The 24,814-nt window shown below is 39.7% G+C and overlaps 1 protein-coding gene across 4 annotated transcripts in view; it reads right to left on the minus strand.

Moving 5' to 3' along the window:
* LOC102019690 (zinc finger protein 239-like) overlaps positions 1-24,814 on the minus strand; it is a 212,224-nt gene that overhangs the window by 41,229 nt on the left and 146,181 nt on the right. The window contains exon 7 of one of the 4 annotated variants that reach the window (XR_001237093.1): positions 20,057-21,212. The exons of the other annotated variants lie outside the window; for them this stretch is intronic. The gene's annotated coding sequence lies outside the window, so the exon portion shown is untranslated. Of the gene's footprint in view, positions 1-20,056; positions 21,213-24,814 lie in introns of those variants that run through there. 4 annotated transcript variants of the gene reach the window in all.

A 24,814-nucleotide genomic window follows, 5' to 3' on the forward strand; every position in this document is an offset into this window, starting at 1 on the left:
ACTTCCAGCAAAATCTATATTATATATGAATAATATGTCAAGCTATCGATTTCTATTGCATCTGGCTTTTGAAAAACAGAACTCACTATTTTCTATTTTTTTTCTTTGTTTTGAAACTAAGCATTCATCCGTACACCATCTGAATCCTAAAAATAAAGTGGTACTGATCCGTTGAAATATCTGGCTAGGCGACAACAGGCAGCTTCAGAGAGCAACATTCCCATGTTCGTGAACTTTGCAATGAACACTGAGCATCTCCAGGGGAAGAAGATGGTGGGTGGACAATGGATAGTATAAAGATAAAGTCTCTGGCCTCAAATAATCCTGGTCAAGACTTAGCACCTGCAGTGCGTAAACCTCTAAGGAGCCACGTCAGCATAATATATTCCTGACTGATATTTTCAATCAGTTCACTTCTACATGCAATTTTGCTTATATCTACATCCACAAGAGTTATATTTAGAAAATTTTCAGTGATCCAAAGCGATGGTAGCCATCCTTCCATCTCAAAAATAGATACAGACTAAATGCAATATAGCATCCTAGATTTGATCCTGGAACAGAAATAAGACATTAGTGGAAAAACTGGCAAAATCCAAGTGAGGTCTTAAGTTTAGTTACTAGCAACGGGTCTCTTAGTTTTGACAAGTGTACCAGCATAATGTTAACAATGGGGTGATTAAGTGGAGAAGGCATAGAATACTCTACACTATCTCTGAAACTTTTCTGTAAATCTAAAGGCATCCATGGAAGATTTTTCAGACCATTAAAGGAATAAAAAAATAATTCTTACATCTGGTAATCTGAGCAACTTCATTAAATATAACAATATGTAATATAACAACCACTGTTAATTCCTATCATTTTGTTTTGAAACCCTGTATCATTTTTAATGTTCCTCCTTTGTTTTCTTTATGTCTGTGATGTTGGCATTTTGCTATTCTCTTTTTTTTGTTATTCTCTTTAAAATAAAAAAGGGTATCTAAAAACTAAAAGTTCGTTAAAAACAGACATGGAAGGGTGAGCAGCATTGTTCAGAGCCACTGTGAGCTCTCCTTGGGTTGCTTAACACCCAGCTAATGAGAATAGGGCCTACCCTTCCTCAGAAGCAGTTGTTGCACATGGCCTCAGGTTTCCAAGATTCTCCAATAAATCCTCCAACATCGGCCCTCAAGTCCAGATGATTCTGCAGTCTACCTCAAAATACTCTTCTCAAGCAGCAACATTCACACTTACTCCATAAAGATATTCAGCAAGAAGGTGAGATGCTCTCTCCTAGATCCTGTCCCCAAGCAGCGTCCAGCTGTTTTCAGACACGCCAGAGAGGATAGAAGACCTGTGCACTTTCTGACTTCTTCCTGCAAAGTCTAGTCTGCACATGTTTGCACAATTCCACTTCATAAATACTATGGAAGGGCAACTATTTTGAGTCTTCTCTTTTAAACATTACCTTGCTGTCTTACTAACAGAGAAAGAAAAGTTGAGTAGCCTCTCTTTGGACAGTTGAGAGTCGAAGGAAGTGCTAAGGGTAAGTAAGGACCCAAACAGAACAGATTTGAGTCTGACAACTCCAGGTCAGTTAGCTTTCAATTCTAAAACCAGTCTGTAAATTGTCATTCTCACTTTAATTAGTGCAGAATTTGTGCAAGTGAGAGTTTGTGTATAAACACTTAGACGTGCTTATTCAAGAAGCATTAACCAATACAAATCAAACAGTTCAACTACATCCTCACTAATTTCAAACGCCTAGATGTATTCTTCATAAGCAACTGTTTTAATTATTGATAGAAAGAACCATTCATTTGCATGCAGAAACTTGGAGGCTAGAGTGAAGCCACTTTAAATAAAGAAAAACTCAGCTTTTGGAAAATGTCTGCAGAAGAAAATGTCTTTCTTCGCAGACGTTAGTCTGTACACATACTAAGGAGCATAGCTTCTCTGCACAATTTCGAAGGCAGCTGGATGCTTTTACGCCTAGGCACAGACAGGCCTATACAAGACCTTCTCACACTGTGAGCAGGTTTTTAAATAATGTGTGAAAATTCTGAGGTTGTAATATACTTAGTACTCTCACATGACAAATAAGAGAGGAAAAATCCATTCCCACCCTAAGAATGAAAGAGCAGTCCCGCAGGGGCAATATTCCAATTGAATGAACGATTTCAAATTTGGGTGACAGACTTTTGGAAGAACAGATTTATATCCTCTGTGAAAATGCAGGGCTTGGGGTTTTTTCAAATAGTTTCACGGGTAAAAATCAGTAAATTTCTTCAGAGCTGGGAAAAAGAAAGAAGAAAAGCAGCTGAAAGCAAAGCTCTGCCTGGATCTTTCCTATTCCCCTGCTGCTGAGGTGTTCCATGACCCTGTGGTCATTCTTTCTCTCCTTGATCCTCCCCAAATTGGAAGATTTCTCTATTTTATTGATGATTCCACAACAATAAATTACTTTCAGCCTGTCTGATATACTTTTCAAAAAGAAGTAGAGTCTTTTCCAACACTGAAAGAAAACCCTAATATGCTCCATATTATCCCCTGGTCAGAAGTAAAACTACTTCACAAAACACAGAAGGTGGCTTCCTCAGGACTCTGAGGAGTAAGCAGAAGATGGTGGGTTGTACTGGGAAATCAGAACGAGGAGAAGGAAACATATGTTGGCAAAGCAGTAATTTGCATAGTAAAAACTTTGAAAGAAACACCCCATTTCTGGCCAGAGAAATGGGACACAGGTCTCTGGGGCGGGGAGACACAGGTATTCCTGTGTAGAGACCGCTGAAGTAAGGGGTGCTCCTGTTTGAAGATGAGCCTATACTACTGGAAGATGCCGTACAGCCTGCCCTTGGAAGAAAGACCCACCTCAGCATAGCAAGGGCTTTACCAGTGGAGTGAAGACTCCACCCAAACTCCACTCATACAGTCCGAGAGAGGCACACGTGTAGGTCAGACATAAAGCAGCAGAGCAAAGAACTGAGAAATTTTCAAAGGTGGTTAAAACCTGCTAGGACAACCACAAGCACAATTGCCACTAGAACAAGGAACATGACCCAAGATAAACAGGTACACTGCAAGAATTGACATATAAGAATTAATTCCTTTTTTTTTTGTCTTTTTGAGACAGGGTCTCACTATGCAGTTCAGGTTGGCCTTGAGCTCACTTTGTAGCCCAGGCTGGTCTTAAACTCACAACAATCATCCTGCCTCAGCCTCCTGAGTGCTGGGATTACAGGTACGTGTCACCATGCCTGGTTTAGAAAATAATTTTTGAAGAAGGTGGGACAATCTTAAATACCTGTGCTCCTATGAGTAGAACTTCAAAATACATGAGACAAAGATTGACAGAACAGGAAACAAAGCAGAAAGGAATCCAGTTAAATCTGGCAATTCTGCACTCTGTGGTGGTTTAAATCCAGAACACCCCCAATCCCCAAAGCTTCATGCTCTCTGAAGCAGGCCTTTTGCAAGGTGATTGAATGATGCAGGTAGTGTGCTGTCGTGGATTTATCTAGGATTAGTTCAGAGCTAAATATACTGTTGGAAGGTGTGGCCTCGTTGGCAGAGGTGGGTCACTGCGCACATAGCCTGGAAGGGTGTGTGCGCCTCCCCAGGTCGTCCCTTCCCGCTCTGCTTCCCGGCCACCCCGATGTGAGCAGCTCTCCTCCCTCCAGATCCTTCTGCCACGCATTTCTGCCTCAGAGCCTGCTGAACATGGACTGTACCCCTCAGCCAAGACCAACCTCCCCGCCTGTAAGTTGTGGATGTCAGACATCTTGTACATAAGCCCCAGAAAAGTGACCAAGACATTCCTTTCTCTGCAATTTGTAGCACAGATTGACAGAAAAATCAAAAACACAGAACCGTAGTAACTAATTTGGTGTAATTGGCATTTATAGAACACTCCCAATAGCAGCAGAGTGTACATTTATTTTCAAGTCCACATGAAATTTTCAACACATTAGACTATATTCCAGTCCATAAAACAAACTTTAATGTATTTTTTAAGATTGAAATCTTACCAAGAAAGTATCTGATTAAAATAGAATTAAGCTAGAAATGAATAGCAGAAAGATGTATGGAAAATCCACAAATGTTTAAATATTAAATAACCTATTTCTAAATAACCCACGGTTCAAAAACAAAGAGAAATTAGGAAACATGTTTCTCTGAATGAAAATTAAAATACAACATCAAAATTTGTGGGAGGCAGTTAAAATGGTACTTAAAGGGAAATTTATAATATTAGATATTTCTATTAGAAAAGAAAGATTATCAATAAATTACCTAAGTTTTCTTCCTAATAGACTAGTAAATTCAACCCTGAGGAAGTAAACGTGACAAAGAATAATGCAGAAGTCAGTTAAATTATAAAAGTAATACTCAGTAAAACCAAAAGCTGGCTTTGAAAAAAGGCAATTTACTGATTGATAAATCTCTAGCCAGATTGACCCAGAAACTAACAGACAGATTGCTGATATCAGGAACAAAAAAATAAATAAATAGGACTAAAGACACCTGCAGGTATTAAAAAGGTAACAGGATATATCAAAAATAGCTTTATGAACATAAGTTTAACAACTTAGATGAAATACAAAAATTCCTTCAAAAACATATACATACCACAAATCCCAGTCAAGAATAAAATATTACCTGAAAGTCCCATGTTAAACAAATTAAATTTATATTTTAAAATTCTGTAACACAAAACATTCCATGTGAAAGTGTGTCACCGACATAGTATATTGTGCATTTACAAAAGAAATACCAATACTGCGTAAGCCTTCTGAGAAAGTAAGGGAAGAAAGAACTCTTCCCAATCAGTTTGTAAGACCAGCAATACATTGATGACATGGTTGTAAAAAACTATAGACCAATAGACCACATGAAAGCAAATGAAAATATTCAAAACATCAAATAAAATCAAGAAATGTATAAAAAGAATACTGTATCATGACCAAGATTAGTTTATCTCAGGAAATCAATCCTCCTGTAACACTTGAAAATCAATTTACATAATTTAGTAAAGAATAAAATAAAGTAATAGTACTATGCTAATAACTTCATAAAAAATTGGTGACCATTGTGAGGCCAAGTTATTCACTGTAGGGATCTTCACTAGCCAATCTGAAGGAAGTACCAAATGCAATGTCAAATGCATATGGAAGTGTATTGTAAAAGCCCCCCAGCTTCTGAGGATAAATGATTAAATTCTCAGAGGTCTCCTACAGAGATTCTCTTGTTCTTTCCTCCTTATTGCAGTCACTTCCTGAATTTAAGCCTTCAGCACCTTTGGGAACCCAATTCCCCAAGCTTGCCTAACCTTCACCTTTAACCTCTCTGTGAAGACACTTCCAATGTAAGAATTTCACTACTCAAGTTCGCTCTAGGGAGCAAAGAAGAAAATTCTTGAGATTGTCCACTTGTGTGAGTTGCAATGTGACACCGTTGTTCTAGGTCTCATCCACTGAACACCGTTGATGCTTGCTGCCAGTTCCGTGAATGAGCTGCCACATTCTGCCCAGGGCACTTGGCCGTGTGCCTCAGCCATGCAGACTGCACCGCAGAGGGTAGGACGCGGAGCGCTGACCTTGTTCAGGTGTTACTACTCTCACTTCCATCTTCCTCAGAGTCTACAATATTCTGTTCTATAGACTAAAGAAATGTTTAGTGCAATTGTCTTTTGTTTTTTGTTTTTTTTTTTTTTGGTTTTTCTCCGGTACCGGGAACTGAACTCATGACCTTGCGCTTGCCAGGCAGGCGCTTTGCCACTGAGCTAAATCCCCAGCTCCTAGTGCAATTGTCTTACATGTTTTATATGTTCTTTGCCTTATTAGGCTGATTTTTAATCTATATATATGATAATTAATTTTATAAGGTCTTATAAGATAAATGAAGGTGATGCTGGAGAGATAAAAGGGTGTGGAAGGAAGGGGAAAAATAATGGAAATGTGTTGTGTACACGTACCAATTCTCTACAGCGAATGTGATCATTATGTACTGCAAACGTATACAAATAAAAGTCAAAAGAAAAAAGAAAAAAAATTCAGAAATTTTATTTTCAAAGTAGTCTGCCTTGAATCAGACTTTCAAAGAAAAATTTTAGGACATCATGTTCTTATGACTCTTCATTAATAAATATTCCAAAATTCTTTAGGAAAAAAGAATCCATACTGCATGTAAACCATTCACCAGTGTATAGTCAGTAAACTCAGTATGGAAGCACAGCATACGCATGTTGGCACCTCAAATTTCTAGAAAAATTGCTTCCTCTTGAAATTTGGCTGTACAAAGCTTTGAGATGATGTGAAAATTTTATCAAATTATAATCATCTCTTCCAACATATAGGTACGCTTCCTTCTATTTCTATTCACATGAAAGCTTTTATTCATACGCTGAGCTTTCTTCAAGGAACTTTGCCAACATCACAGTTCCCTACGCTTGGTCTTCCTACCCACTACAGGCACACCATGAGGTTCTTTCATAAAACACTCTTTGTTATAGTTACATGTCAATGTCTGTATTCCTGACTGACAGCAAATTCCTGACTGACAGCAAATGAGCACAGCAACTATATCTGCTTTGTTTACTTCTATATTTTACTATCTAGCACAGTGTCTGCTACAAAAGATAGACCAACAAATACACTTGAATGAATGAAAACTAAATGTACTATTGTCACTGAGGAAAATCTGCCCCCAAATTATATTTATAAGGAAATAAAAACATCCAACAAGATAGATATTGTTCACTACCTTGAGGGAACAGAAAATTTTTAGAAATATTTCTAGGAGACATTTTTAACACAAAATTCATGATATCACATGTAATTTGATACTACTTTTTGAAAAGTATAAATGTACACAGATATACACAATGGTATTTTAGAAAGACTTCTTCATTTTCTACCTTAGACTTTTTATAGATAAAACTTTAAACAAGTCATAAGTCAGAAAATATAGAAAGCTAAAAAAAACTTCACTATTCTGTTTTAGGTCTGTTAAATGCTAGGAAGGTAAAATTTCCAGTATCACAGATGATATATTAGGGAATAGACTAAAATATCAAATTTTGCCACCATAAGACATGTATTGGTCCTTTAAAATTTTTTATTAAAGAATAATATATGTATAGTGACAGGTACAAATCAAAATGCTGTAGCTTAATAAATTTTGAGAGAGAAATTATCCTTCTTTCTTGTGCTGTTAAGCTCTTCAAACATTCTTCTGTCTCATTCCCTTCCGTCTCCTCTCGGGATTTCTGTCATACGTGTAAGACTTTTCCAGTAGATCAACATCTGTCCACTCATTCTCTTCCTCACTTTCAGTCTGGTTTCTGTTGATCTGTCTTCAGTAAAACCATTTTCTTTTGTGTATAACCTTTTGTTTAAAACACACATTGTTGACTTTTAAATTTTAGTTGTATGTCTCCATTCTAAAATGACTATTTGATTCTTTTTTATATACTCTAATTTCATAGGATCCTTCATTTCTTCATCAATTTTGTCATTTTTTCCTCTATCCACATATATTTATTTAAGGTCTTTTTTCCTATTAATATCTGAGTCACATGTGAATCTCTAATTTTTGAAGAGTATGCACATGTGTGTGTGTATATACATGTCTTAATCTTGGCTTTTAGGCTACGGCCCTTATCTCTTCATACCTAGTGATGTTTCAATGTCAGATATTATTTGGAAAATAAAAAGTCCCTGTATTAGCTTTCCCATCACTGGGATGGAAGAGAAGTTTAATTTGGTTCACAGTTTTGTCACCAGGCAGAGCCCAAGGAGGTTCCCCAATCTGAGATAAGGAACCTAAGCCACCCTACCTGTACAGGAGTTTTACAGGTTTGCTCAGTCCAGCTGCAGAAAAAGAATTTTTCAAGAGGAGTAAGGGGGATGGGAAGGATTTTATTAAGCAGAAGTTCAAAAGGATGCACTCACAGAAGAGAGAACAGGCTCTCAAGAGAGAGATCTTTATTTCCTGGGACTGGGATCACTTATGCTCCTCTTAAGGAGGAGGAAACCCCAGGGGAAAGAGGCTTGTCCCCGAGGAAGGTACCAGCCCATCTCACTGCTATGGACTATTTTTTCAAGATAGGTAATTTAAAAATTCTCTGGGTTCTGTCAGTCTGTTCTGTTATATTAGGATCAGATTCTCATTCTTTACTTTCTCAAGTAAATCAATTTATAGAATTATAGTATTCCTGAGGAATCTGGGCTATTATGGGAGTGGGAGGAAAGGAGCCTAAATTTAACCAAGGAAACGCTGATATGGATCACCTTAGGTAATGTCACCTGAGGCCCAGAAATTGCAGTCTTGATAAAAGTACAATTTTGCCTGGCATGGTTGCATACACCTGTAATCCCAGCACTCAGGAGGCTGAGGCAGGAGGATGCCTGTGAGTTCAAGGTCAGTCTGAATCACATACAGAGACCGTGTCAAAGCAAAACAAATGTTCAATTTTTATTTATGATTTTGCTTGTCTCCTTTCTATCTGTATTTCTTCTATCCTACCTCAGTTACAGGTGATTCAGCCCATGGTCAGCTGGCTCCAAGGCATCACCCCAGAAGTGTCTGGCAGAGTGAAGCTGCTTAGTTGATGGTAGCTGGGAAGCAGAACAGGGGAAGTGGCGGAGAGGAAGGAGAAAAGACCGGACACAGGACTCAAGGTCATGCTTCCAGGACCCGCCCAGACACAATCAGAAGCGTTCTCCACCAGTCCGCTGGGCAGTCGCCAAGCCATTCAAGTTCACACAAACAAGCTTAACAACCACATTTTCCAAATCTTATCACCCCGGGAAGATGCTCATTCTCTCCTCTTCTAGAGACCGGGCTAAGTCGGACAGAACCAGGCAGCAGTGCTGGTACGGATCCACTTCCCTCTTGTTGACCTCTGTCTCTATAGTGTGATTCTGCAGGATTTCAGACTTCAAGACTGACGAGGTCAGCAAGGATCTCTCACTGAATCTGTGATCTTCCCATGTCAATGCTTTGAAGCTACTGAAGAACTTTGCTTTGTTTTTCAGATGCTGCTTGGTTTCCAGGTCTGCCATCCTTGTAACTTCAAAACTTCTTAAGAATAAATAAATGTGCCTTTATAAGGCTCACTTCTGCACACATCCCTTCCTCCTAGGATCTTGCCTACAGAGAGCCCAGTAGTATCTCTCCAGCCCTACAGGACTTCCCTAGTCTGTTAGTCACTTAGTCACTTTATCCCTCAACACTCAACTCTGTTTGGGAAAGCCATAGGCTCTCAGCCTCTGGTCTGCCCACCGGAAATGCTCCAGGACAAATGCTGCTGCAGAGGAAGGTCAGCTGATGGCTATTCTGTGGCTCCCTACCCCACAGTCTTGGTCCTTCCAACGTCTTTGAGGAAGTTGCTTCAATTATCTTTTTTTATCATCATCAGTGATAGTAATGATTTGCAACAAGCTACCCTATGAAAAGCAGAAAGAGAAATCTCTTCCCACCATATATGTAACTTGCTACAAAGACAAAACAAGATTTTTAAAATTTGAAACAATTAGTAAATGATGTATAACTTAATGGAAGACAAGAGAAAAATAGACATTTATTATTAATTTCTTAAACTGAACAATAAAGCACTGTAAATTTTTAAAAGCTAGAAGGAAGGAGTTTGGATTATTTCAGCATAAAGAAATGATAAATGTTTCAGGAGACAGATATATTTAACCTAATTTAAATATTAAATATATAAAAGAACATCATATATGTGCACCCATGTTTATAACTACACAATTTGTCATAGTTAAATCTTAGAAACAACTCAAATGCCCATCAACTGAGGAATGCATAAAAAAGATGTGGTATTTTTATGCAGTGGAGTATTGCTCAGCTATGAAAAAAGATAAACTCAAGGCTTTTGTAGGTAAATGGATGCAAATAGAAACCACACTCATAAGTGAAATAAATTGGACCCACATGTGTAGACATCATGTTGTCTCCCTAGCATAAAAACATGAAAGAGTAAGTGGAACCCAAAATGTACAACAGATGTTGGGAAAGGGAAAGAAATAGCTCAAAAGAGGAAATAACTGGGATGAGAGAAAGGAGAAAGGAAAGAAAGAAGAAAAGGAAAATATACATGTACACAGAAGGAAGCTGAGATAACTGTACTGCTGATGTCTAATGGTTTATTGAAAGGAACAGTTAATGCTTTATTTTTTTCTGCCCAACTTTGCATGCTGATATCTGGTAATCTGAACAACTAATTGGAAGACAACAACAAGCAACATAACAACCACTGTTGAATTCCTACCATCTTGTTTGGTGAAACTCTGTATTGTTTATAATTTTTTGTTTTTATTTTTTATTCTCTTTAATGTCTGATTAATCTTGCATTCTTACATCTGGTAATCTGACCAGCTTCAGTGAAGATAAAAGTATGTAATATAACAACCACTGTTATTCCCTATCATTTTGTTCTGAAAAGCTGTATCATTCTTATTGTTTTTGCTTTGTTTTGTTTTTGTCTGTGTTGGTGGCATTTTACTATTGTTCTTTTTTTAATTCTCTTTAAAATAAATTTAAAAAAATAAAAAAATAAAAACAGTACAATTTTGAGCCCTAACCCTCACAAAAGAAACAAAATAATATCATGTCGGGGGGAATGTTATAACTCCCAACCTGCTAAATGTCAAGCATGCCAAGTTCATGTTCCCCAAAATCGAAGAATGAATTCGAAGGAACAACAGAGGTTAAGAGTGGGAAATATGTACTGAGGGAAAGATAGATTCCACCTAAGAGAGACAGGAGGGGACCCAGCAAGTAGGTTACCCCCAAGCCCACTTCTCAAAGGAAGTTTTATAGAGCGAAATCACGAGGTAGGTACAAAATCACAAGGTGAGTATAAGGTAGAAAAAACTATAGGCAACCTACGTGGTTACAAGTACAGCTGCATAGGTAATACTGATCCAGTGGGGAAACAAGTCACGTAGCAAGTGTACATGGAAAGGACCTTTCTGGGCAGGGATGGGGCAAAGGGATCTTGGTCCCCCACCCACATGTCTGAGGCCTTTTCTTTGTCCCTCTGGGAGGCATATAGGTGTAGTTATTCCATCTTTGTCTCGAGGCCTAGCTTTCAGTGAATGAGCCTCCACCGAGAGTATAATGTGTTTTATCTTCTGCGCTGGCTTCCTCAAGGGCCCACTGATTACCTATAATATTTCTACCTAACTTAGCTGTCTATCATGAGAAAAAAGAAATGAACACAGGTAAAAAAGAAATAAAGAAAATTATAATTTTAAAATTGTACTTTAAGCCTGAAAATTAGGCCATGAGCCCATGCTTTTCATCTATAAATTCCCCTTCCTGCCAGGAATCCCATCCTAAAGAAACCAGCACCTATTGAGAGTGCACACTCAAACAGGTTTCATTCTAAGACAGCCTGTGAAGGGGTAACCTGAGGAACAGAAGAATACACAGTCTAGGGGCTGGGGATATAGCTCAGTGGCACAGCAGCAAGGTCGTGAGTTCGATTCCCGGTACCAGAAAAGAAAAAAAAGAATACACAGTCTACGTCAGCCATCTTGAAGACAACCCTAAGACCACATAAATATACCAGTTCCAGATCATAATGAGCCTAGTATTCTTCTCTGAATGTGTGGTTCTTTCTGCCTAATAAGCCTTTTTTATACCTCTCACATGTGTCTTAAAGATGAATTGAAGTCCACATCTCCTTCTCCAGCCCTATCCAATGACATACTCCATAAATATGTATCATTTTGTTTTCTGTATCCTTTAAAAATAAATTTTAAACTTAAGGAAACACAGTATTAAATGTAAAAGATGTGAAAATGTTACAGTATTAAATGTAAAAGATGTAAAAAAAGTTTATATATTTTGATTATTAATGTTTTAAAAGCATGTTTGGTATATTTGATGAAATTATCTGCAGTTATAACAGTTACTCAGAACCCCCAGGCCTGGTGTAGCTCTTTTTCCTTCCTATTGTGTTGGTCCTTGGTATTGAAAAGTGTGAATTTTCTCAATTTTCTGCCTTTGGAATAATTCCAGTAGAGTCTTTTATATTTGCTTTTTTTCTTGGTTCCTTTAGTTCTCTTTAATTCTGTGACACTTTATTCATTGATTTCATTATATCAATAATTTAGTTAGAATTTGAATGGTTTCCACTAAAATTGCATCAATGTCCTTGTTTCATTTTCAAAGTAAAAGAACAATTGATTATTAGAGCAATAAAATAATGAAATACCACATGTACTATTATGAGTTTATAAAAATAATTCGGTATTTCTTCAGGTACTTATTACATTAGTAGGTACTTATTTTGAAGCACATGCTATTATTCTGTTTATATGGCTTACACTCTGCAATAAACATAAGTGTGGTCTATTTAAATTCTCCAGTGGAAATCTAAAGTAAAAATTGGGCTTGAATAGAACTGTATAAATAGTATTGTTTCTTCATCTTTAGCATTGCCTTTCAGATAAAAAAATCTTAACATTTTTTGCTTGTGATCATTTGCAAAACAATAGTAGTTTAAATATTAAGAACTGACATATAATAGTGGTTAATAATTAACCCCAAATCATTCTGCATTCTTCAGAATATAATTAGATTGATATGCTGAAAAGATTATGTACTCTGTTCACATAGAAGCTAATTATTTTTTTCTTTATTGCCCATTTAGTATACATAAGCTTAAAAAGACATATCTGGAAAATTCATCAAGGAAATAAAATAACTTTCTTAGTTTTGTGACTAAGAAAGTAGGAACTGAAGTAGAATTACCAGTGCAAAGTGATTTTTACCAATTAGGACCTTTTCCAAGTAATCTTTCACCCTAGTTTTTATCTACTCACAGCTTTGGAAAAACAGACAAAAAATCCTTTCTGGAAAGGCTATAGGAAGACTGACAGCCTTAAGTGCCTGGTGCTTATCCTGAAGTGGAAGTTTAGTTAGAGGACAACATTGTTCTTGAATCATTCAAGCAAAGAACTTTCAGATTAGAAGAGACCTTACAAGGTGTCTGCTCTGATCCTGCATCAGGTGCTGAAATACTCTCCTCTGCTGGCTCTACAGGTTTGCCTACTATTATTAAGAACTTCCAATGAGAGGAATTTTAGGTATCACAAAGCAGTTTAGGAGATCGTTAGACCATGAACTGAAATCTCCCAAGAGCTTTGACTCGCCTGCCCTCATTAAAGCAAATCCAGGGGCGGGAGATACAGCTCAGCAGCATGGCGCCCGCTTGGTAAGCACAAGGTCCCAAGTTCTACTCCAGGTTCCAAACAAAAATAAAATAAAATAGAACAATTCCAAAAATTAAAAAACCAATTCCCACATGTACTCTTTGAGAAGTTTGGAGAACTCCATTATTACTGCACCTGGGCTTTCTCTTCTCCAACTATGCCTTATGTGACATAGTTTTTATAGACAACTGAGTTAGATAAAAATTAAGACAGTCAGAGAGGGCCTGGGCCCTCTAGGGAGTCAGTGTCAAAGATAAAGACACATTAGACTGTGGCTGGAGGCAAATCTGAAGAGAGCCAGGCCTCACAATGGAGACACAAAAGCCAGACCTGCAAGCCTCCCTAGACATAAACAGCAATTTGAGATTATTCTACGATTAGCACCACGGGTGCAGTGAGCCTAGACAGGCATCATCCGGCGGGTGACCAGAACATCTGAACCCACGCTCCCATCCCTTCCCAGGAGTGCCTTTGTTCCTTCCATATACCTGGCTATATCACTCACTTCCCTATTGGATCAACACTCACTAAGCAACTCGACCCACGTTGTACCCATGTTGTGATCTTGCTGCATATATTACCCTTGTCAAAGTGCTCAGAGTTCAGAAATAACACCCAAAAGTCATTTGTTTCCTAGCTAATTATTTAATTAAATGGAAGAGAGATAGCACATGTCCTCAGAAAGTTCACAGTCAAATGAATTTCAGTTCTGAAAAGTCTTAATATTTTTACACTTAAAAGATTATGGATTGTTACCCAAGGGTCTACAAGATATTAAAGTTAAGTCATTAGATTTACATTTACATTTTATGACTTTAAAATACTTCTGCAGCATGGCTCAGGAAAACAAGTGCTTAGACTAATTTAGTCTGTAGTAACCGTCTACTGACTTGTACTCACCAATAGTATAGCTTTAAAAAAACTGAAATAATGCTTATGACACCATCTATGGAATACATTATCCAGCACATGTCAGAAGTTCCATCTCAAGAGAACAATATTTCTATATTTGGTGGCTGTGTTTGGTATGAGTAAGCTCCCGAAATTTCCCACTAATTCAGAATTTACTACAAATCAACTACTCATTTTAAATTTTAAATTATAATTTTTTAATTATAATATATTCCATGCAAGCATAAGAATAATGCTAAGGAGAGAATCTTCTTTTCTTCATAAATGACCCCAAGCCTTCACACTGACCTACATCTACAGCTCTTTGTAGTTTTTGTTCAGAGAAAGGGCCTCACTAAGTTACCCTCACATTGGCCTCAAACTTGTGCTCCATGGAGTGCCCCACCTTGCCCAGTGGGTAACGATGTCTAAAGGAATGCTTCACCTCCTTACTTGCACTCCCGCTAGCAGAGGTAGTCCTGGTCTTACTTTAATGTTTACATAAGCGTACATAACGTGGCAGAAATATTCCACATCGTAACCAAAATACACCCACTGAGACAACAAAAGTAAGGCTGGGAACAAAATCCGACATCCTGAAGTCTTCATCCATCAATCGATGTTTCTTTCCTACCCCAGCATTTTCTTTTTTGCTTGTTTCAAGTAAGACTTCAAATTAGTATGGATTGTTTCATATTTGGGTAAAATATGTAAATAGCTGACATTTTATCTTTGGGGTTACTTGGAGTTTGAAAGTACAATTTTGTCAACTATCATGTTGTGTTAAATAACTCCCTGAGAAGCAGTGTGCCGAGCAGTTAATATATGGAATTTAACTTGTTTGCTTCTTCTGAGTTCTGCCATTGAGCTTTCTGTGGGAAAGCTCTCTCTAAAAACACACTTTATTGGCTCTAATTAAGAATGCATCCAGTAGTGTTCTCCCAGGCTTTGGATGCCTGCTGGCTTAATTTTTAAGCTTCTCCATTCTCGGTGAAAGTGCTGAATTGAATTTAAAAGTCTATTCCTACAGAATTACCCCTTAGCGTGCACACCACTCACATTTCTGCAGAAAACATTGAAATACTGTTTACTACACATAGCAGACATTGTTTTTTAAAAGTGAATGGAAAATAAGTCTATAGTTTAGCAATAATCTTAAAATGAAAGGTTGTTTTAAGCATGTTTCTTCTTGGGTTTTTGGGGGGGGTGGTATATGGGTTTTTGTTGTTGTTGTTGTTGTTGTTTTTTGCTTTTTGCTTTTCTTTTAACTCAGAATCAAGATAGGAGTTCTCTTTGGAGACATAGAATGTAAGCAAATAGCTGTAAAAGTCAGCAAACAGATTCATAGCTTTTTCTTTTTAAGACTAGAACAGCTACAGTTGTCTTTTTATAACCAGGATGTTCACCATTCACTTTGGAATTTTCCCACTAGATAGACCAGTCACACTACTCATTAGATAGAGCAGTCACACTACTTTGACCAGAATCGTATGTGCTCCTTCCATATCAGATCTTCTGACTGCTGATGAAAGCAGCCACTGCTTCCTTTGGTGACTAGGCCTCAGTGGACTGCTTTTATTTTAGGAAACCTTTCAATATCATGCTGGCTAACTATATTCTCCCCTAAAATTGAAGCCGAAAATTTTGTATGGTGAGTTCTTTAATTATCTATGAAATGCATTTTATGTCCTACTATGTGCCAAATACGAGGACATATGGAGCTAAAATAAAATTTTACATAAAAAAATGTATGAAACAGAGCGACAGATCCTCAAGGAGATAAAAACTGTGTATATAGAATCATAAATAATCCAGACACGAACTCTGCTTGGACAGATCTTAGTAAATTTGGAGAAGGCGGAGTGTCTTTGGCAGGAGTCGAACAATGAGATGAGGATTGGGCTGGTAACAGTTGAGCAGATTTGGCAGTGAAAAGATTTTCCAGGACTTCGTGGACAGCATGTGTAAAGGTGCCGATAGAGGAGGACAAAGAAATCTCAGGAATATCTAGGTAAGTATATTAAAGTGAATAACTTTTTGTTTCAACTAGATGTGAATATTTATTTGGCGTGTCTACGGATCTCCATGGGGACATGTAATGATCTGATTACTACAAAGTGACTGTGTGATGTGGAAAATAAGCAGTAATGAGAGTAAAAATGAAAAAAGAAAGGACAGTTAAGTGACTACCAGCACTGCGGCAGTGTAGGAGAGATGATGCTGCCCCTTAACAGGATACAAACAGACGAGATGGCTAGAGAAGGTCAGACTCAGGATATAACTTGAAGGCAAAATCAACAGGACTTACTGAAAGAGTATAAGAATATGGTTCATGAGCTGACATCTAGGGTTTGGGTCTGGGCCACCAGAGGAATGGAATACCATTTCATAGACAAAGGAAGAATCTAGAAGGTTGTGTGTGTATGTGTGTGTGTGTGTACATGCATGTACATGCACAGGTCACAAGTATGTAAGCATGTAAGGTAGAAAAAAACAAAGATGCTATTTGGCTATGGTACATTCTAGGCACATTTTATGGAGCTGTCATCAGTCAGTGTTAGGTAAGTGCAGTAATCAGTGGGGATCCAGTGTGGAGACAGAGAATACTGAGGTCATGGGACCGGATGAGAGGAGCCATGGAGTCAGCACAACCTGAAAGTTGTGTGTGTGTGTGTGTGTGTGTGTGAACCAGCAACTGAACTAACGTGCAGACCAGAAACTGGGAGAGCCAGCAGAAGCGACTGAGCAGGAGGAAACCGTAGGATCTTTCCGAAACAGAGCGAAGGAAATATTCCTTTTTCTAAGAAATCCAACAAGAAAAGGAGAGAGACGTCACCACTGAGTCTGGCTGCATGGAGGCCCTTGGTAAACCTGGGGAAGTCAGTGCTGTGACTGTGAAGGACAGCCGATGGAAGCCGGACTGGAATGGGCTACACCGGCAATGGAATGTGAACGTGCAGAGACCTAAGAGGAACACTCCACTGTAAAGGGGAGCAAAGGCATGGGACTGACAGCCAGCGGAGATACAAATCAAGATGAAAGTTTCATTGTAGGATGAGAAGTATTTCTTAATATTTCTGATCATGTAATTAAGATAAGAAATAAATACCAGCTGATAGGAATGATCGATTTGTCAGTGTGCACATTTTGTGGAAAAGAGGGAATAATTTTAAGTCCTGGAGAGAGGTGAGGAGGGAAACATGCAGCACCCACTGAAGCAGTGGGCTTAGGGGACTTTAGGAAAAATTCCTCCAACCAAGCAGCCAGACTACTAAATTAGCTACCTGAATGTTAAAATTCCCCCAAATAGAAACAGAATTATTGGTGAAAGGCAATGCCGAATTTTCAGTAATGAGGAATGACCAAGGGGGTGAGAGACGACTGTAATAGAGGTCAGCGGATGGTGTGTTCTAATAGATCCTCAAAGAACCTGCTTTAAGAAATCAGGAAATATATTGGAAGTAGAAATGGAAGAAAGAAGAGTCCCTGGTATGGGCCAAGTTTAGGTACAAAAGCCAGGAGAAGCTAACATTCTGAGAGGAGATGAGGAAATTTCACTCATGACTAAGAGCTCAAGAGAGCAAGCAGAAGGTTTGGCGGATAGGGATTGATATAAGAAGGTGAGGTGTATTTAGAAGATTTAGATTTCCATTTGCACAATAAATTTAAACAGTAATAGATGGTCTTGGAGTCTTAAACTTTGGAGAAGGAAGGCAGGGCAGGATGTAAGGCATAGTAAGATTAATTCTGCTGCTCTTGAAGGAAAATACTGAAAATGGGTTCTCATGACTGTGCCTTTCTTAGGAGTGCTGTGTCAGAGTTGGTAGTAAAGCGACTGATGACGTCACAGTGCAGTAGTATGGGGAAGTGAGCTAAGCATCTCTTAGCTTTCTAAAATAGAAAGAAGAGATGTTTAGCTTTCTAAAATAGAAAGAAGAGATGCTTAGCTGACAGCCATAGGCTGCCTCCTCTCGACACTCAGCTGCTGTGTTCACCCTGGAGCCACGTTCTTCCTGGGAGCCTGGCAGCCAGACTTTCCATGTGGAGTACTGGGCAGAACCCATTCCTGTCCACAGCAAGACTCCTCTTTGTACTGGGCTTCCCTAGTGGCCTATTCAAGACTTTCCTAGGGCTGTGCTAAGGCCTGAGGCTCTTTCTCCCCAACACTCCTTCCTTTCCCCTCTCTTTACAGATCCCTTTACAGATTTCTGGGTCTGAAACTTGCTCACCCTGGTCTGCACCTGTCCCTGTTGTCTTTTGTAGACACTTCCCAAGGTTCCCTTACACTTGTCTGTCTTGGTGTCTGCTTCAGGAGCACATGAAGTAACTCACTTGGACAGAGGTGGAGAAGCTGTGGAGCTGGTAATGAAGAGTGGTGGGTTTTATTAGGAACGCACAGGGTTCCCAGGCTTCTGCTAGATCACATAGACATGGGATAGTCAGGGTGGAACCGGTTTACCAGAGGCAGTGAACTTTCCCTAAATCTTGCTGCAGTACTATCACAGCCAGGATCATGCAAAAGCGTTCCTGGTATTATTATCCTCCCTGTATGCCAAGTTGGGAATATTACGAATTAGCAATCCAAAGGACAGGCAAATGTACTGAGCGTTTATTGTATACCTGGCATTGGTCTAGAGTTTTCTCACTCAATGAGAACTTTCACTGAGTGTCAAGATTGATGGGACGCCGACTTGAGACAAATTAGAACCAACATTTATTTTTAGTTTCTTTTAAATTCTATCCTGCCTTGCTTATAGCAGCACGGTGTCTATCTTAAAGTAAACATGTTCACAATCTGCCATCTAATATAAATTCCCTTCGCTATCTTGCTGACTGGATTCTTCCTGCTTCTCTCAGCTGCATCTCAATTTTCCTTCTTGAACGGAGCTAACAAAGAGTCTCTTTCTTGCCAATGCATGTTGTGAATGTTTCAAAACTGACAACGTGCCTCCAGGATACTCGAAAAATTGCCACCTTCATAAAAGGAGTTTCTTGTGCCGTCCACTTCAGGGGTTCCTGCCTAACAGGTATTTCTGCTGCTTTCCTCATAGACAGCCCAGCCTGAACGAAGGCAAGGAAATGTTAGCCCCCACTCCTGAGAAACAGTACCGCTGTGGTCATCGGCATCCTTTGAACTCATAGATGACTTACTTGACTTTTTGCTTCCCTTTTGGGGGATGGTGACTGTTTAAAATGTCAAACCTCTATACGCTTCTATTCTTCCCCTTACTGAAAGGTTTGATTAGCACCAAAATGTGACTTTGCATCATAAGTACATTTTAGAAGTCAGTGGAAGTGGCTGCCCCTGCTAAACACTAACCCAGTCAGCAGTTTGACGTTGGCCCTGTGGACAGCTTGCGAATAGGGGAGGAAGGATTCAAGGAGTGTCTCCCAGCTGGAGAACCCAGCAGGAAATTACACTGCTGGAGACTTGTGAGGACCAACCCAACAACAAAACGGGAAAACAGGGAGAGAGAAAGAGGAGGGGAAGGGGAGGAGAGGGAGGAACTAAAAATATGAATGAGATGGACTACATGATAAACCAGCCTTTCTGGGTCACAGAATGGATAAGGGATTAAAAATTCTAGGTGGATAAAATTAGAAATAATTATATGAGAATTGTCTAATTAGATAATTTTATTCACTGAAACTAAATACGGACTTCACTAAATCCTCACTACTGTAAGCTGATGTGCATGTGCGCTATGACGTTAAGCCTTATGAAGTCACTCCTAAACACCCGAAAGTCGTCTATTACGGACTTGCCCCATCAAATTGCAAGACCTGGCTAGGTGGCAATGCCCTTTCACAGAGACATGCCATTCCTGGAAATGGAGCCCAGGGAAACAGCATGTGAGTAAAGCTAGATACGTATATTGTATTAGCTCCAACAACAAAGGATTTCCAAAGAATGCAATTTTTTTCAGAAATGACTTAATCTGAACCCAAAATATCATGAAGATTATTTGTATTTAGGAATTCATTTTATGTTCCATGATATTAAATGAATCTCTGTTGTCTCCTGAAATTCAATAGATAGGAAACAATGCTAAAGAAGAATACTTCTTTGATGCAGACAGTAGAACCATGTCAATTATTAGTCCCCATCACCACTGCGCATCAGCCCCAAGAGAAACCGTCACCTCCAAGGCAGACTCTGGTTCCAGCCCCACTGCTCACAAGCTTTATTCAGCCAAAAATGTTTGGCTAAACGACACCTGACCCACTGGATTGCGGATGGAAGAAGAATAGAAGGCAAAGGTGCACAATATTTCAGAGACGGTGAGGGTGTTGCTTGGGTCTGGCTGGGAGGTAAGGAAAGGAGAAGCATGAGAGAACTTTGCAGAAGAAGAATTATTCTTAGTTTCCTCTCTGGGGAAGATGCTCACTGGCCTTGTTCACGAGAAGTATGTAAAGTGAGAGTCTAAAATAGAACGGAAGAGGAAAACAGAAAATGCCCAGGGGTGGGCTGAGGCGCCTTGCCAAGCTCCATGGAGCGTCAGTATGTCAGATGAGCACTCAAGGTCCAGGTCTGTCACTTCCACTTCCTTCAGAAGCAATGGCTTCTTAAAAATGCATCTATGCTGTATTTAAATGAGCCGAATCTATCAGCCTCTCTGCAGAATTTACAGACGAAAAGCCACTGAGGGTTCTTCTTGGTGAAAATGAAAATGGCCAGCTTCGTCATCTGAGATATGCTTTTGTCTAAGTCAGTCTGAAGGGAAAGTGGCTGTATCAGTTCATCTGATCTAATTTCTTCCCACACCAGGAGAACCTCTAGCTTGCAGTGTCAGAACTGCTCTGCAGGCTTGGAGGAAAGAGAAAGGCTTCCTCTCGGGTCCTCACCGAAACTTCTTATTTGTCCCACTGGGTGAAGATCTGTTGGCAACTCAGGGCAAGAATGCTGGTAAACATTCCACAAGCACCGGAACCTTCTCCGGCCCAAAGTAGCATCGGCGCTGAGATTGCAGAACTCTGATTTATGTGAATCCTTTTATCTTAGGTAGGAGAACCTTGCAACCCAGGGAGGCTAAAGAAACCACAGTTCAGAACTTGAACAAGTCCCTTTCCTTCTTCAAGTCTCCATGACAACATCTGTAAAATGGGAATAACCCAGGTAAGCACCTCATACCATTGTGAAGATTATTTGAACGTTTCACGTTAACTAGATAGCATCCAAGTCTGCACCCAGCCAAACTGTAGTCACTGGATGCGCTGCCCGAGAGTTAGTTCTAACTTCCAACCCAGTCCCACCGCACCTTCGTAGGACCCGGAAGGGCTCGCCAACCATTGTGCTCTAAAGCTGCCTTCCCTCCCGGCTTAGTCTAACTTTGTTTTCCTCCCTTAAGAAACAGAACAAAATAATGCTAAACGTGCTGAGCTGAATGGCATTCAAACAAAGAGACACAAACAAAACCAGTAGAGATAACGAGAAATGGGGGGAGAGGAACGGTTTTCAAAGACAATTGAAACAAAAGAAACGAGAGCAGCAACACCCCTTGAGAACTGGAGCTCACTATAGAAAAAGCCACAGCGGAATCTGGAGGAAGTTTAGGTCAGAGCAAGGCGTGTGGGCACGCGTTGGCTTACCATGCTTCCCTTAGCACTGGCAGAGCTCTCCATGGAATGGTAGGCTGCTCAGAGCATTGGTTGTGTACAGAGGGACAAAACTGGGGCACCGTGTAAATATTCTCTCCCTGTGGATCTAAGTGCTACTCTGCCGTTCTTCCCGGCAAGGAAAGAAATCACTGCGGCCCCCTGGTGGGTGTGTTAAAACAAGTATCTGAGCAACTAACTACTATATTTAAAAGAACAGACTTCTGTTTTGATCACAGGATGAGGCTGGAAGCTGCATTTTGTGATTGCACTGCATCTTATCCATTTCCTTGTTGATACCAAACCACATTTCTTGTCTACTAGAATGGAGGCCATTTTTTCATTCAAAGCAACTTTTCTAAAAAAAAATTTTTCCTTTTCCTAACTAGAGCTCAGTTTGAGCAGAAAGCTTTCTGATAGAAACACTGAAAATACTGTCAGGCTTTCCATAGCTGATCAACCAAAGCTTTTCCCCTGAAGCTATGCTAAGTGCTGTAATTTCAGCTAAGAGCAAACTCTTTCCCAATAGTGTTAGGGATGTGATACTTTAGTCAGGGGACTTTACCTAGAAAACAAGAGTAAGAGTCCCTAAACCAAACTTCTGCAGATATGTAATGTGACAACTTGTCATTAAATTTATTTTCTCAAGGGGATTATGGGTATAATAGCTAATAGATTCCATTCTTTTTTTTTTTTTTTTTTTTTTTGGATAATCGACTGCTATTAGAATGCCATTCTATGCAGATGACAGGATAAGGGCTTCAGTGAAAGTGAGAGCAAGCACTTGCAATATGGTTGATTTTTTTAGAAGAAAGCCACCTTAAGGCAAGGGCACTGCACAACTTCTAGCTGCAATTTCTCTCTCTACATGAATAAGAGATACAAGAAGATCAGTAAGTAGTCCTATCAAAATGTCACCCCTAACTCATGCCAGCTATGATATCTTTGGGGACATTTTGTTATTTAAAAATAGGGATGTGAGAGTCAAGGACATAGCTCAGGGGCACAGAACCTGCCTGGCAAGTGCAAGGTCCTGAGTTTAGTTCCCGGGACAAAAAAATATGGATAGCTAGATAGATAGATATAGATAGATACAGATACAGATAATATAAATATAGATACAGATATAGATATGGATATGGATATGGATATAGATATAGATATGGTGACTCAAGCAAGTAACTTTGATTTTAAGGCTCTGAAATGAGCACGAGCTAACACTTACATAGCATTAACAATAAGCAGGACACATGTGAAAGTACTTTACATCCATACACTTGATCCTCACAATACGTAAGTCCTGTTTTAGTATCAGCTGAAGGAAAACTGGAACACCAAGAAGGCAAACACTATGGCTCAAGTTGAACCACCGGCAAGTGGTCAAGCCTTAAAAGCCATCCATAAATATTTCCAGTTTTCTCTGAGGCCCCTGATGGAACTGTACTTCCACTCCTTTGTGTTAACCAAGGAAATACTTTAGGTAGATAAGTTGCTGAGCAGCATTTAGTAGAATCTGAAGAGCCAGTATTTGATCTACCATATTCTCTTTACCCTGATTTGCTGACTACTGAAGTTTGCATTGGGGTGGAGCCTCCATCAGCCTATGTTTCTGAGTAACTTCCATGGTCATAGGCCTCTGGCCAGTGTGTGTGTGACATTTAACATAAGCAAAAAACACATCTTTGCCATGCTAGTCTCTGCAAATTTGAGGGATTTCTGTTGACGGAGTACATTCCAGCCTATCGTGGCTGGTACAGGAGTATTGCTAAGACCGGAACCCTGAATCCATGCTGAAAACCACTAGGTTGCACTATTTCTCGGGTTCGGTCGTTGCCTCTCTACCCACAACAAACTTACAGTCTGTTTGGGAAAATGAACGCATACTGGGAAGGCAGCCAAGTAATAACAGTAAATAGTGCCTCATGGCTTTAGCAAATGAGTAGCACAGACTAAGTGAATGAATGTACAGAGAATGGGCAGATCAGTGCAACAGGGTTTTGGTCTAACTGTGGGTTGGCAGGCTGAGAAACTCATTCCAATTAGCTTGAATCAACACTGGATGTTAGGGTATCAGTCCCTGGGAATCTAAAGCAGAGAAATAAAAACTACTAGTCCTCCTGAGTGATAGAAGTAGCCTTGACAAGTCAGCAATTTCTGTTGCTTGCTAAGAAGTTGTGTGTGGTCTCTTATCTCTGCTTCTCAGTGTTCTTATTTTCCTTAGTTCTCAGTTCGGCCTGGGCCCACATCACTGTCAGTCTCACACACCAGCTCCATCGCTATGGCCATCAGAAAGGCTCCGCCCTGTGTTATGGCTGATACACTGTGTCAACTTGGGGAGTCTAGAGGTTTGGCTAAGTGACCCAGCAGGGAGCCAGGGTGCTTACTTTGTGTACATCCCGAGCCTGTGGAAGAGGAGGGCATGGAGATTATGTGAGTGCTACAGGCCCCCTGGGTGGAGGTAGCCTATCTACAATGTAAGGGAGGGAAAGAGGCTGCTTGCCTCCATTCCTCCCTTTTGCTCTTGTGTTTGCTGTGTCTTGCTGCCATAAACATTTGCCCTCTGCCATGTGACACTCTGCGTTGGAGCCAGCCAAGTATGGACTGAAACCTCCACCAACTGTAAGCTAAATAAACCTTTCCTTCCTTCATTTTGGGTGTTGAGTATTTTGTCTCAGCAATGAGAGAAAAGTAACCAAGACACCCTGTCACTTTATTGGGCTACTGAGAGACAGAACCTGCTTGGCTCGTATGGTTTCCCTTTGGCCAGGCATAAACTTCTAATCCAATTATCTGACAAGAAAAGAAGCCCATGGGTCATACAGTATCTAAGCAATCTCTTGAGCAGATAGAAAAAAAGTATGCAGTTCATTGACAAGATGATTTCATGAAAAATGTGAGAGGTATGGCTTGCATCTGGGAGGAAACAACGGCATGTTTATAAACACGTGCAATTGGTCCTGCTTGTTTGGAGACACAGAGCGAGCCCTCAGTGCAAAAGAAGGTTTATGTCGCTCCAGGCTGGGAGCTTGTAGAGTGATGATTCACCTACAGGTAGTCAGCAGTGACCTTGGCTTTTACCTAAGTCTATCCTCTCAGCTCAG

This window comes from Chinchilla lanigera, unplaced genomic scaffold, assembly GCF_000276665.1.
Source record: "Chinchilla lanigera isolate Chin_1 unplaced genomic scaffold, ChiLan1.0 scaffold00071, whole genome shotgun sequence".
Lineage (NCBI taxonomy): Eukaryota > Metazoa > Chordata > Mammalia > Rodentia > Chinchillidae > Chinchilla > Chinchilla lanigera.